Source organism: Schistocerca cancellata, chromosome 5 (genome assembly GCF_023864275.1).
Source record: "Schistocerca cancellata isolate TAMUIC-IGC-003103 chromosome 5, iqSchCanc2.1, whole genome shotgun sequence".
Taxonomy (NCBI): domain Eukaryota; kingdom Metazoa; phylum Arthropoda; class Insecta; order Orthoptera; family Acrididae; genus Schistocerca; species Schistocerca cancellata.
Genome location: NC_064630.1, coordinates 622,646,498 through 622,659,245, shown reverse-complemented (window position 1 = coordinate 622,659,245; position 12,748 = coordinate 622,646,498). Strand labels below are relative to the sequence as shown.

The 12,748-nt window shown below is 42.5% G+C and overlaps 1 protein-coding gene across 1 annotated transcript in view; it reads left to right on the top strand.

The window, feature by feature from the left end:
- The first annotated feature begins 8,609 nt into the window (after positions 1-8,609).
- The window catches only part of LOC126188565 (semaphorin-5A), a 678,499-nt gene continuing 674,360 nt past the window's right edge, over positions 8,610-12,748 (top strand). Inside the window, exon 1 of the mRNA XM_049930166.1 lies at positions 8,610-8,745. The gene's annotated coding sequence lies outside the window, so the exon portion shown is untranslated. The remainder of the gene's footprint in view (positions 8,746-12,748) is intronic.

The following is a 12,748-nucleotide window of genomic DNA, read 5'->3' as shown; positions in this document are numbered from 1 at the left end:
CTTCGGTTTTACAAAATGCGTCTTTGCAAAATCATAAGGAAACCCGTGCATACGGGGTTTGGTTCAAATGGTTCAAATGGCTCTGAGCATTATGGGACTTAGCAATCTGAGGTCATCAGTCCCCTAGAACTACTTAAACCTAACTAACCCAAAGACATCACACACATTCATACCCGAGGCAGGATTCGAACCTGCGACCGTAGCAGTCGCGCGGTTGCGGACTGAAGCGCCTAGAACCGCTTGGCCACCGCGGCCGGCCCATACGGATTTTGAATAGGTCCAATAAACAGGTTTCGTGAACTTCACAGAAACCTTATCCATCTCTAGAGCTACGAATTTTTTGTTGAAGATTGTCGCCCATTTAAAATTTATCTTGGCAATCAGTTGCCTTCCACTACAACGCCTCCCCCACCAACTGACTAAATAAATATTGCAATGATTTCTAACATTCTGCATTGTATTCCCAATAATTGCATTACTCATGAATTTTTAAAAGCCTTTCTCAAAGTCACACGTTATGGAAGCTCAGTTACTAACGTACTTTTTCAGCCACTATGACTAGTCGAATTTAATAGCACGTGTGCCTCTAATCAGTTTCATCCCCATAGTGAGACATTCTGGAGGTTTTCATAATGCAGTATATTTCTTCTTTTACCCTTCAGTATCGTCAACAGCCAGGGAAGGGAACAGTTTCTGTGCACCAGAGTGATCTGGACGTAATGGCAAATCGCTGTGCATGTCATGCAAACTCTTATAATAAGCCAAGTCTTCCTCTAACACATGTTCTACTCCCGAATCTATCTAATCAGTTGAGTTATTTACGAGAAAGCCATCGAAACCCTCCAGTAGGCAGAGACTGCTGCGTAGCATTTCCGTATAAATTGTTCGCGTCCAGGTATGTGATATAGCTTGAAACGCCAGTTGTTTCATTGAACTTCTCAGCGATTCGAGGGCCTTGCCATACCTACGGAAACATTAGCAAGGCCAGCTGAGAACCTCGCGCTCAAAAGAAACAGCAGCATGTACCTGTATTCCCCCTGATGATCTCTGCATTACCGTCTGTCAGGAGGTGGTGTCCCTATGGCATCGCCAAAGGTCCTCCCTTCACGGGAATAAGCTTCGTCTTATTAAGCCTCTCCCAGCGCCTTGGACGACCTCCTTTCGGCCCTCCCGCCGGGAGGAGATTATTTTAACTCGGCTGCGTATTGGGCACTGCCTTTTTAGCCATCGTCATTTGCTAAGTGGAGCTACCCCACCACTTTGTACACATTGCGCCCAAATTTTAACTGTCCGCCACTTCCTGATGGAATGCCCTTTTTTTTAACCATTTACGTTCCAGCTTGGGTTTGCCGCCTGATTTATCAGCCGTTTTAGCGAATGACGCGCGGGCTGTCGATTGCGTTTTACTTTCTATCCGCCGAAGCAATATGGCGAAGGCCATTTCATTATTGGTTTTGGACCTCCGTTTCTGTATGGTGTCTTCTTTAGCCGTTTTTCCACGTGCCTGTTTTTAGATGTCTTCTATTATGTCAATTTGGACTGACGTATAGTCGTTTTTTAACTCCTCTCTATCTTCATGTCCTATAGTTTTAACTTGGGCGCGTATGACCCCAGTTGTTTTTGCGCACTAAAGCTAAATAAAACATACAAAACAATGTCAACATCGCTTAAGAGTTTTATGTTGAGTTGTGAGCTTTTGCCGGCCGGAGTGGCCGAGCGGTTTTAGGCGCTACAGTCTGGAACCGCGAGACCGCTACGGTCGCAGGTTCGAATCCTGCCTCGGGCATGAATGTGTGTGATGTCCTTAGGTTAGATAGGTTTAAGTAGTTCTAAGTTCTAGGGGACTGATGACCTCAGCAGTTAAGTCCCATAGTGCTCAGAGCCATTTTTGTGAGTTTTTGCGCATTGTGTCCCACGGAAGCCATGGTATGGCGTAGTAGATAATTTTAATACAGTAGTTTTCGAATACTCAGTGACACATGCTGAGTGACTACACAGTAACATAGTGGGTGCAGTTTGCTCGTTGATCGGAGTAGCTACCTTCTCCCCAATAGATTCGGGAGTAGAAATTTCCGACTTTTGCTGGATGGGGGCATTGAACTAACTCAATGGTGACAGATGAAAATTTGTGCCAGGTCATTATTCGAACCCTCTTTACGCGAGCTGTCGCACCTATCCGCCCACGTCTCCCAAATTTGCCATACGCCGCTCTCTACGGAGTAGCCTCCCCTGGCCATAAGGGTACGCTCGGGCAAAGGTGCGCACTTAACACTTTCCTATTTTTCCCTTCCGCTTATCTGGTTACATGACAATGAAAATTGTATACAATACACTTAAGATCGTACTTTACACGATACCATACGTACAAGGTTACTTATATGATGTATTAAAGTTATATTTAAAGATATTAAAAGAAAAAGATATTAAAAGAAAATGGATCTTCGTCCCAGGCCTAGAGTAAACATCCTATTGTTATGGGACAAAATTCCATACAAAGAAAATTGTCATTGACTCCATCATCGTGATCGTACTAAACATCAAAACATGACACTTACATTACACTAATTTAAATGCAAAACATTTTAACACACGGAATCACATTATATTATTTGGCCTTTTCTTGCCACACTTATTTGCAGTTTTCCCGATACGGTCTGTGTTCCTGTTTCGTCTTTTTTTATGGACTCGATGGGGCGGAAAATTATATTTAGATTGTAAAGTTTTCAAGTTGCTGAAAAGAAAGTTCTATTTGTGCTTTATTGCATCCCGTTATCCTCCCGATATTGATTTTCTCCGGTTGCCACAAACTTAACTAATGACGAGCGATGATTGAGTCCAGTCTTCCCTTGCCACTCGGATTTATTTATTAAACGGGTGGTTTGCGTCATTACTTTCGACAAACTGTTATGCTGAATGTCGGAAGTGTTTAATCGTAAGGCCATAGCACATAGAATCCAGATTTACACAGTGCCCTGCCAATTCAGTTTCCTGTCTCAGAAAACATCTTCTTGAAACGAACCCAATGATGCCACGCCATAGCCTGCTTTAAGTCTTTTACGTAATGTGAGTTCGTTGCATTCAAGCCTTTTAGCTGCATTTCTAATGTTAAATCCATTTTCTATTAGCTTCTTAGCCTCCTCTAACGTTTCAGAAGACAACGGCGTGGAGGACGTTTTTTCTCTCGTAGTTTCTGTAACACGAAGTTGAACTAATCTTATTCTGAACCAGTCGATGTGAAACAGTAAACTATAAATTAAGGTACATTAAATACGTCAACTAAACTTATGGGTTCAGTATCAAAGCCGAAGAAAGAAAAGGTAAACGTTTTGGAGCAAAGTTACTCATGCGGACCATTTGCTCCCGCTAATTCGTAGGATCTTTGCCCCATGGCGTTGGCTTCTTATCTTCTGGTATCTGCTGCCGTATATCGTTCAAATGGCTCTGAACACTATGGGACTTAACTTCTGAGGTCATCAGTCCCCTAGAACTTAGAACTACTTAAACCTAACCAACCTACGGACATCACACACATCCATGCCCGAGGCAGGATTCAAACCTGCGACCGTAGTGGTCGCGCGGTTCCAGACTGTAGCGCCTAGAACCGCTCGGCCACTCCGGCCGGCAGCTGCCGTATATGGCAACTTGTTAAACTAACAAGTAAGTTTAAAGTGAGAGTTAGGTTATGTACGTATATGCGAGATACTGGTAATTCTTTGAGATCCTGTTATAGCAGACAGATAGCTATCAGTTACGTGGCAAACTCTTAGCTCGCAAGTTCCAAAAACTAACTCACCTCATATCTCGAAAGGTTCAAAGCGCAAACCGGGAACACAACACACCGGACTCTTATACCATAAAAACTCTAATGTTAAGATACAAGGCTGCCATAGTACAATCACAAGCAGAAAAAAGCACTAGATTCGGATCGTTGCCCCGTGCGCGTTTGCCACCGCTCTTCGCTCGGACCCTACTGCATTCCCACGAGAAGTCGGACATTATTGTGGGTCGCCACAAATTTTCTTCTGTCGCCATAGACTTATTTCAATGTCAAAATGCAGCAAAACTCGGAAATTTCTTTCGTGAACTTTTTATTCGTGCTATAATAATGATTTGAACTGTTTCTAATCTGTAAGTGCGAGTAAAAACAAAAACTGTTTGTTCCAGAAGGAGTCCACAGAAGATATCTTTAAAATACAAGGCGAAACACGCCTGGAACGTAAATAGATTTTATATTGCAGGAAGAAACGAAACGACGAAGAGGTGCATCGAACTAGTCTTTGGATTTAATGTCACAGCGCCTGGTCATATTGGCTCTTGCTGAAACTAGTAAAAACGTTGTGCGGACATTTGCCACGATTGGGTTCCTTTTCTGCCCCTCCTCCTCACCCGCATTTAGTAACTCCACTTTAGTGACACTGTCATCAGTAACATTACCGTCGCTGTCGCGCAGTAAAGGTACTTACTGAGCCTTTCCGCTGGTTTACTTAACATAGGACCAGAATCTCTTTCGATTTTCCGTCACATTTCTAGAGAGAGTTTCGTTGTGGAAACTATTAAATGCATCTCGCATTGAAATCCGCACCAAATTTCGAGCCTCAGTAAACGTTCGCCATCCTTGAAGATTTTGCGTTCGTCTAAATTATACGTGCCTTTTTCGGTGCTCCTGCAGCAGCTTTCTGCCGTGTTTTGTGTACCACGGGGCATCAGTTCCGTCTCTTATTAATTTATTTGGTATGAATCTCTCGAGTGCTGTTGATACTATTTCTTTGAACATAAGTCACATACGGTGTTCATTTACATAGTTTGGAAGGATTGGAGACTCTTAGAAAGACGTTAATAGGAATATAAAAAAAGGGAGGAAGGTTTATCTGTTTAGCAAGAGTAATAGAAGGCAGATTTCAGACTACCTAACAGATCAAAACGAAAATTTCTGGTCCGACACTGACAATGTTGAGTGTTTATGGAAAAAGTTCAAGGCAATCGTAAAATGCGTTTTAGACAGGTACGTGCCGAGTAAAACTGTGAGGGACGGGAAAAACCCACCGTGGTACAACAACAAAGTTAGGAAACTACTGCGAAAGCAAAGAGAGCTTCACTCCAAATTTAAACGCCGCCAAAACCTCTCAGACAAACAGAAGCTAAACGATGTCAAAGTTAGCGTAAGGAGGGCTATGCGTGAAGCGTTCAGTGAATTCGAAAGTAGAATTCTATGTACCGATTTGACAGAAAATCCTAGGAAGTTCTGGTCTTACGTTAAATCAGTAAGTGGCTAGAAACAGCATATCCAGACACTCCGGGATGATGAAGGCATTGAAACAGAGGATGACACGCGTAAAGCTGAAATACTAAACACCTTTTTTCCAAAGCTGTTTCACAGAGGAAGACCGCACTGCAGTTCCTTCTCTAAATCCTCGCACAAACGAAAAAATGGCTGACATCGAAATAAGTGTCCAAGGAATAGAAAAGCAACTGGAATCACTCAACAGAGGAAAGTCCACTGGACCTGACGGGATACCAATTCGATTCTACACAGAGTACGCGAAAGAACTTGCCCCCTTCTAACAGCCGTGTACCGCAAGTCTCTAGAGGAACGCAAGGTTCCAAATGATTGGAAAAGAGCACAGGTAGTCCCAGTCTTCGAGAAGGGTCGTCGAGCAGATGCGCAAAACTATAGACCTATATCTCTGACGTCGATCTGTTGTAGAATTTTAGAACATGTTTTTTGCTCGAGTATCATGTCGTTTTTGGAAATCCAGAATCTACTATGTAGGAATCAACATGGATTCCGGAAACAGCGATCGTGTGAGACCCAACTCGCTTTATTTGTTCATGAGACCCAGAAAATATTAGATACAGGCTCCCAGGTAGATGCTATTTTTCTTGACTTCCCGAAGGCGTTCGATACAGTTCCGCGCTGTCGCCTGATAAACAAAGTAAGAGCCTACGGAATATCAGACCAGCTGTGTGGCTGGATTGAAGAGTTTTTAGCAAACAGAACACAGCATGTTGTTATCAATGGAGAGACTTCTACAGACGTTAAAGTGGCTTCTGGCGTGCCACATGGGAGTGTTATGGGACCATTGCTTTTTACAATATATATAAATGACCTAGTAGATAGTGTCGGAAGTTCCATGCGGCTTTTCGCGGATGATGCTGTAGTATACAGAAAAGTTGCAGCGTTAGAAAATTGTAGCGAAATGCAGGAAGATCTGCAGCGGATAGGCACTTGGTGCAGGGAGTGGCAACTGACCCTTAACATAGACAAATGTAATGTATTGCGAATACATAGAAAGAAGGATCCTTTATTGTATTATTATATGATAGCGGAACAAACACTGGTAGCAGTTACTTCTGTAAAATATCTGGGAGTATGCGTGCGGAACGATTTGAAGTGGAATGATCATATAAAATTAATTGTTGGTAAGGCGGTTACCAGGTTGAGATTCATTGGGAGAGTCCTTAGAAAATGTAGTCCATCAACAAAGGAGGTGGCTTACAAAACACTCGTTCGACGTATACTTGAGTATTGCTCATCAGTGTGGGATCCGTACCAGATCGGGTTGACGGAGGAGATAGAGAAGATCCAAAGAAGAGCGGCGCGTTTCGTCACAGGGTTCTTTTGGTAACCGTGATAGCGTTACGGAGATGTTTAGCAAACTCAAGTGGCAGACTCAGCAAGAGAGGCGCTCTGCATTGCGGTGTAGCTTGCTCGCCAGGTTTCGAGAGGGTGCGTTTCTGGATGAGGTATCGAATATATTGCTTCCCCCTACTTATACCTCCCGAGGAGATCACGAATGTAAAATTAGAGAGATTAGAGCGCGCACGGAGGCTTTCAGACAGTCGTTCTTCCCGCGAACCGTACGCGACTGGAACAGGAAAGGGAGGTAATGACAGTGGCACGTATAGTGTCCTCCGCCACACACCGTTGGGTGGCTTGCGGAGTATAAATGTAGATGTAGATGTAGACGTCAACCGAATTTTTATCTGGTTTTATAAACAGATATATTTCGCGTTTAGTTTTGGTGAATTTCTTTGTTACGGAATTGAGCCTCGCTACGACTGTAATCCCTGTATCTGTCATGATGCTCAGGATTGTTTGTGACTGAGAATCAAGTGTGTTTTCGTAACCATTTACAATTTGAATAGCCTCGTGAACTAATTGTTCAAAAATTTAAAAAAAGCATTTAGAACAATTACGGAAGTTGTTTTCTATATACAATAAGGGTCTGAAAATGTATTTTTGTTAACATACCGTAGGTAGATTGAAGTCAGTGCCAACTATAATTGTATGAGTAGGGTACCTTTTTGTGATGAGACTCAAATTTTCTTTGTAATGTTCAGCGACTGTTTCATCTGAGACCGGGGATTGGTAAAAGGAGCGAGTTATTAATTTATTCCGGTTGTCGAATATAACCTCCACCCACACTAAGTCACAGGAACTATCTGCTTCAATGTTGCTTATGGGCTGGAACATACATTACATTATTTTTCCTTAAGTTGTGCTTCTTGTTTCTGTTGTAGTGCAGACCATTAAAATTACGGCTTTTCCCTCCAAAATCTAGGATGCTTTCTCTGTGACCCTGTAAATACCAGAGCTAAACGATGTAGAACAACAACGTACGTTACAAGCATAGCGTTCTGTATTGCTTCATTTCCTTATTTCTAACATTTTAAAATTGTACGTCGACTTTACATGACATGTCAGTCATAGATGTTCTTATCTCTATTTAGTGAACGTGTTTTCAGTCATGTTTTGAACATTGTCCCGCTACACTTCATTAACTAATGCTTTGCCGCAAGTATGGAGTATGTAGTTCTTCTTTTCAAACATTCACATACCCATTTCCTCTTTCCTTATTGTCCTTTGGGCATGCAATTGTAGTAATTAAAGTAGGCACAAATACAACGATAAAAAAGAAATGATTAACGTACATTCGCATTCTCTTTACATCGTTCGTTTCTTGTTGCTCCCATGGTGATGGACTGTTTCTATCGCAATCAGTAAGCGTGAAAGGAAGCTACCGAACAGACAGGACTACTTACATACTGACATAATCGTCGGTATTGCTTTCGTTTCCCAAAAGTTATAAATATTTCAATTTCGGAAAAGAAGCTCTGTATTTCGCCAAGATGTCGAAGAAGAAGCTCCCTTACGTACTGGTTGTATCGAGTAAGAAGTGGAGACGGCGGTTAGAAAGCGGATAGAAGTACGAAGAAGGGCGTCCCTTATCTGAGGGATCGCTACTCAAGCAAGCTACCTGGTGAAGGGGCAACTGTGGCAAATGTGGCGTGGCAAATGTCCGGCATTTGTAAAAACTGTTATTTGTTACATATGACGGTGTGTAAAAGGATTTGGGAGGCAGCCGATGTCTGGTTTGTGGTTAGGATTCGTATTGTTTGAGGTCCAGGCAGTGACGGCTACCGCGTCCCGAGAGGAACCGGTCGCCGGTCGGGTGCAGGTAAGCCCATGCGTTGCGTCCTTGCGGTCTGTGGAGGGGGCAGGACTGTACAGCTCTGGTGGGGCGAGGACTAGGGGGGGGGGGGGGGGAGTGCAGCCTCAGCCCGCAGAGGCGGTGCTCAAGGCCGCACCCGCAGTCGCTTCGCGCTGTCCGACGCGATCTGATCTGCTTGCTGGTGTTGTGTGTTGTGAGTGCCCGCCGAGCCAGTGTCTGACGCCGAAAGAAACCACGCGAGCGATGCTGCTGCACCCGCCTGCGCGCCGCTAAACTACAGCCGCGTCTGCCGGTGAGTGGACACCACCACTAGTGCGTCCGCCCTCGCAAGAGACGCGCTGTTAATTTGTTTATAAGCTAACTGAGGCGCCGGGCCTGTACACTTTTCATCGATTTCACATTTGTTGGAGTTTTATAATGCAGCAACGCAAGTGTCGCTACTGAACCACACACGCGCGCCCGCAAAACTGTCTTGTCATCAGTAAATGAAGCATCGCATTCTTGTGACCAATTTATTAATATACGGTTGGCGGTGAGGCAGGTAATTCGCACACCACCCATTTCAAACTCGAAAACAAGATTTATCTTATATTAAAAAAAAAGAAAAAAAAAAAAAGAAAACAGTCAAATACGAGCAACATCAGGAGAAACGTGATTCCGGACTGCGCGTGGACATGCGAGCTTTGTTTACATCGCGCGTTTGCCGACAACTACGGTCAACTGTTACGGTGTTGTACTACTTTCCGTGTTATTTTATCCATGCTGGACTTGTTGAGCTCTGTCCCATTATTTGATTGACGCAGAACGCAATCAGCTTCAAATACTTTTTACAATAATTGTTTTACAGTCCGGTTTCGGTCATTATGCCCATCTTCAGATGGCTACACTTGTTTCGTTAGATTGTCAGCAATATGTTCTGTGCTCCCGTATTGCATAAGAATTTTATGAAGTAAGCGCACTGCTTCATATGGTATGCAGACGACTTGCATAATATAGAAAAATATGCTAACGAGCATGCAGATGAAAACATATAAAATGTGCAGTTACATTTCTTCAGGTGCACGCGTTGTAATCTGCATTAGCAGTATATACATTTCCTATATTATTTGTGACTACTGTATGAATATATAAGGTTTTTTTTTACAGTAAATTCTGATTGTTGTGATACTGGTGTGTGTTTCACAGCACTAGATTACTTGCACTAACTTTTTTTTCGCACTCTTCAAAATACCACCCCTTATCAGTGACATTTCAAAAGCAGGTACGAAGAACTTGGCCTTCCGGTTCTGCGAATGGCCGACGCTGTTTACATCTCCTGGCGCATAGGCCACCCCCCTCCCTTTTTTGTCAAGTGGGTCGTATTTACATTCGGGCTCACTTTGCTTTCATAACACCCAACATTTTTAGAATGTTGTATCCAAGCGACCTTTCGTACTAGTTACCGTGAAATGGGCAACCGAACAGCTTTCAGACTCTGTCAGAAATCGTTTGATATTACGTATCTGTTGTCACAGGAATCTCTTAACATTGTAATTTCGTTTCTTTGTTTTGTATGTGCGGAATACATGACAGTAGCAGAAATTAACATACAGTTTGGACATGAGTAAATTAATTGGAAAGCCTTACTCCTATTGGCGTCCATAGATCTTCTTAGTCAAGTATCTCGACTAATATCCCGTGGGATATTCCATTTACAGCAAACCGAAATGTGGTGATCGAACTGGCCACAGAACGGGATGATTGTGCCCAACCTATCTTTCTCATCTCATTCAAGACTTGCATAAAGTTACTTACCGTGATCATTACATTACATACCAAAACACAAAATCCTCTTCGTGAATCTTAATTCCTAGCAGCCAAATTTGGCGCTGGTGCATCTTGGTTAGCAAAAATCAAGTGTTAGTAGGTAAAATTCTTAGCAGCCTTTTGTGTCTATATCCAGGCATTTCGATGCACAGGATGATGATATGCAGACAATCTCTTATTGTTCAAATTGGTCTTGATGATGTTTACAGCAACGGATGATAAGCATAATAAAATAAAATAAAATCGTTGTAAACCCTTCAGTTAAGGAAAGAACACAATCCTGCTACAAGCTGTAAATTCGTTAGGATTTTAGTCAAGTTTGTGATTAAACTTTTGCCGGCGTCTTGCAATGTAGCTCAAGTGCCATTGCACTTCAGCTCCAGTAGAAGAGATTTTCTTCTTCTTTGAAGCAGTTCTGCCTCCAACTATGAAATGAGTGCCTCCCAAGATTTAATTTCCTCCAATTTATTTAGATATCAAAGCGCTACAGATGTGGATTGAAAAGTTCTGTGTTTTGTGCATAAGTTAAAACAAGTACGTCTGTCACGGCGTACTACTCTGTTTTTAGTTCGTTGGATCATAATTTCCTCAAATATCAAATCCTGTGGTACAGTTTTTCATAGTTTTGAAGGAAAGGGTTAAGTACGTGATTATGAGGTGAAGAATTCAGCCTACTGTTTGCTGTTCGTGAATTTATGACCATCATAGGAAAAAAAATGTATTATTTATTTCTTTTCAAAAAATCTGTTTACAAAATAGTCAACATTGTACGTTGCAACTTAACTTGTATCAAAAAATTGCTTTCAAAAATATTATTTCATTTGTTCGGGGAAAGGGGGGTGGATGTTGTCTACATACAAAAGGAGACATAACACATTGAGTTATAGAAATGTTATATGTAACTGAATTTGAAATGGTATAAATTTGTTGAGATATTCAGTTAAGAAGCTGTTGGCACACGGTATTGAAAGCTATGTTTGGCAACGACCGGACGGAAAAAAGTGAATATCGGTCCGTAGTCACACACCTATGACTAGTCCACCGTAACACTTCTAACAGTGAACCATTAATATGTATCGTTCTTCAACGGAGTAAGCCGCGAGTAACGAAATGAATTTCGTAGGATCATGGTTACAGCTTGCGTGGGAGTATCGTTGCAGAACCGCCCAAACTGCGAGCGTCTTTTAAACCCGGCCTTGGCGAAGCTAGCCTGTTGGCGCGCCACCTGCACATGTGTTTAAATCTCCGAAGGCGGAGCCAGATGCGCCACATGGCCACGCACGGATTTTGGTCACCCTTCGCGGTCGGCAAAAAAGACGAAGACGGCGGGAGAGGCCCTGCGTCCCTCGCCGCGTGCTGACCAAACCAGAGCCAGCATCAGCTCAGTGACACGGTTCCTTGGATCGCCGCGTTCAAAACAGGGCCGACACTCGGGCACTTTTCACAGTATTTCTAGCGATCCTGTGCGAATGAAGCAGACAATCCAGATGTGCATACATTCAGATACAGTTTAAATATCTGCACAGTAACATTCTGCCAACTGGCAGTCATTTGATGGATTAAAACACCCTTTATTTTGCTCTGTTGTCAAATAATGGCACTGTTATAGACCCGTCGCTGCTGTGTCATACGTAATGTTTACAGCGTGCAGCAGCAACCAACCACAATTTGGTTTTCATTTGCTTTATTGAAAACTTACCGTTAGTGGTACTGGATTTAGAAATACATAAATAGATGACCTGCACATTTTTCGCAGAGCACATGGTACTTTAGTTTACATATGTTTTACTCTACAAAGAACAGAGTTCCACAGCATCAAAAGTATGGTGGTTATGGCTGAGCTGAAAACTCGAGTGAGAATGAAATTTTCGTAAAAGGGCTACTTGCCGACATAGGTGTCAGTTTCATTCTACATCAAACTTGAAGCGCAGCTGTCATTGTTACAATTGCGAAACTCTAAAATCTCTGTTTGTCCTAAGGTAACTCCCCTACAAACCAACGCACCATGTCGTTTTAATAAAAGCACGCTAGCCGTCTGACGATGAATGAGTAAATTGTAAACGGGGAACTGTACTTTTTCAATAAACTAAAACAAAACCAGAGTCAACGTTTGTATCCACTACCAATAAGATACTGAAGCACATATATTTTCGTTTATCGGTTATGTACTTATTCATTAAAATATATTCTTCTTTATTTAAAGAATTATTATTTAAAGAAATCTTGTTTGGTTTAAAGTTTATGTTTAGAACTGGAAGTTATTTAGATCTCTCGTTACATATTAGTTAAAGAGCATTGCTTTAATTAATAAAATGGCTCTAAGCACTATGGGACTTAACATCTGAGGTCATCAGTTCCCTAGACTTATAACTAATTAAACCTAACTAACCTAAGGACATCACACACATCCATGCCCGGGGCAGGATTCGAACCTGCGACCGTAGCAGCAGCGCGGTTCCGGACTGAAGCGCCTAGAACAGCTCGGACAC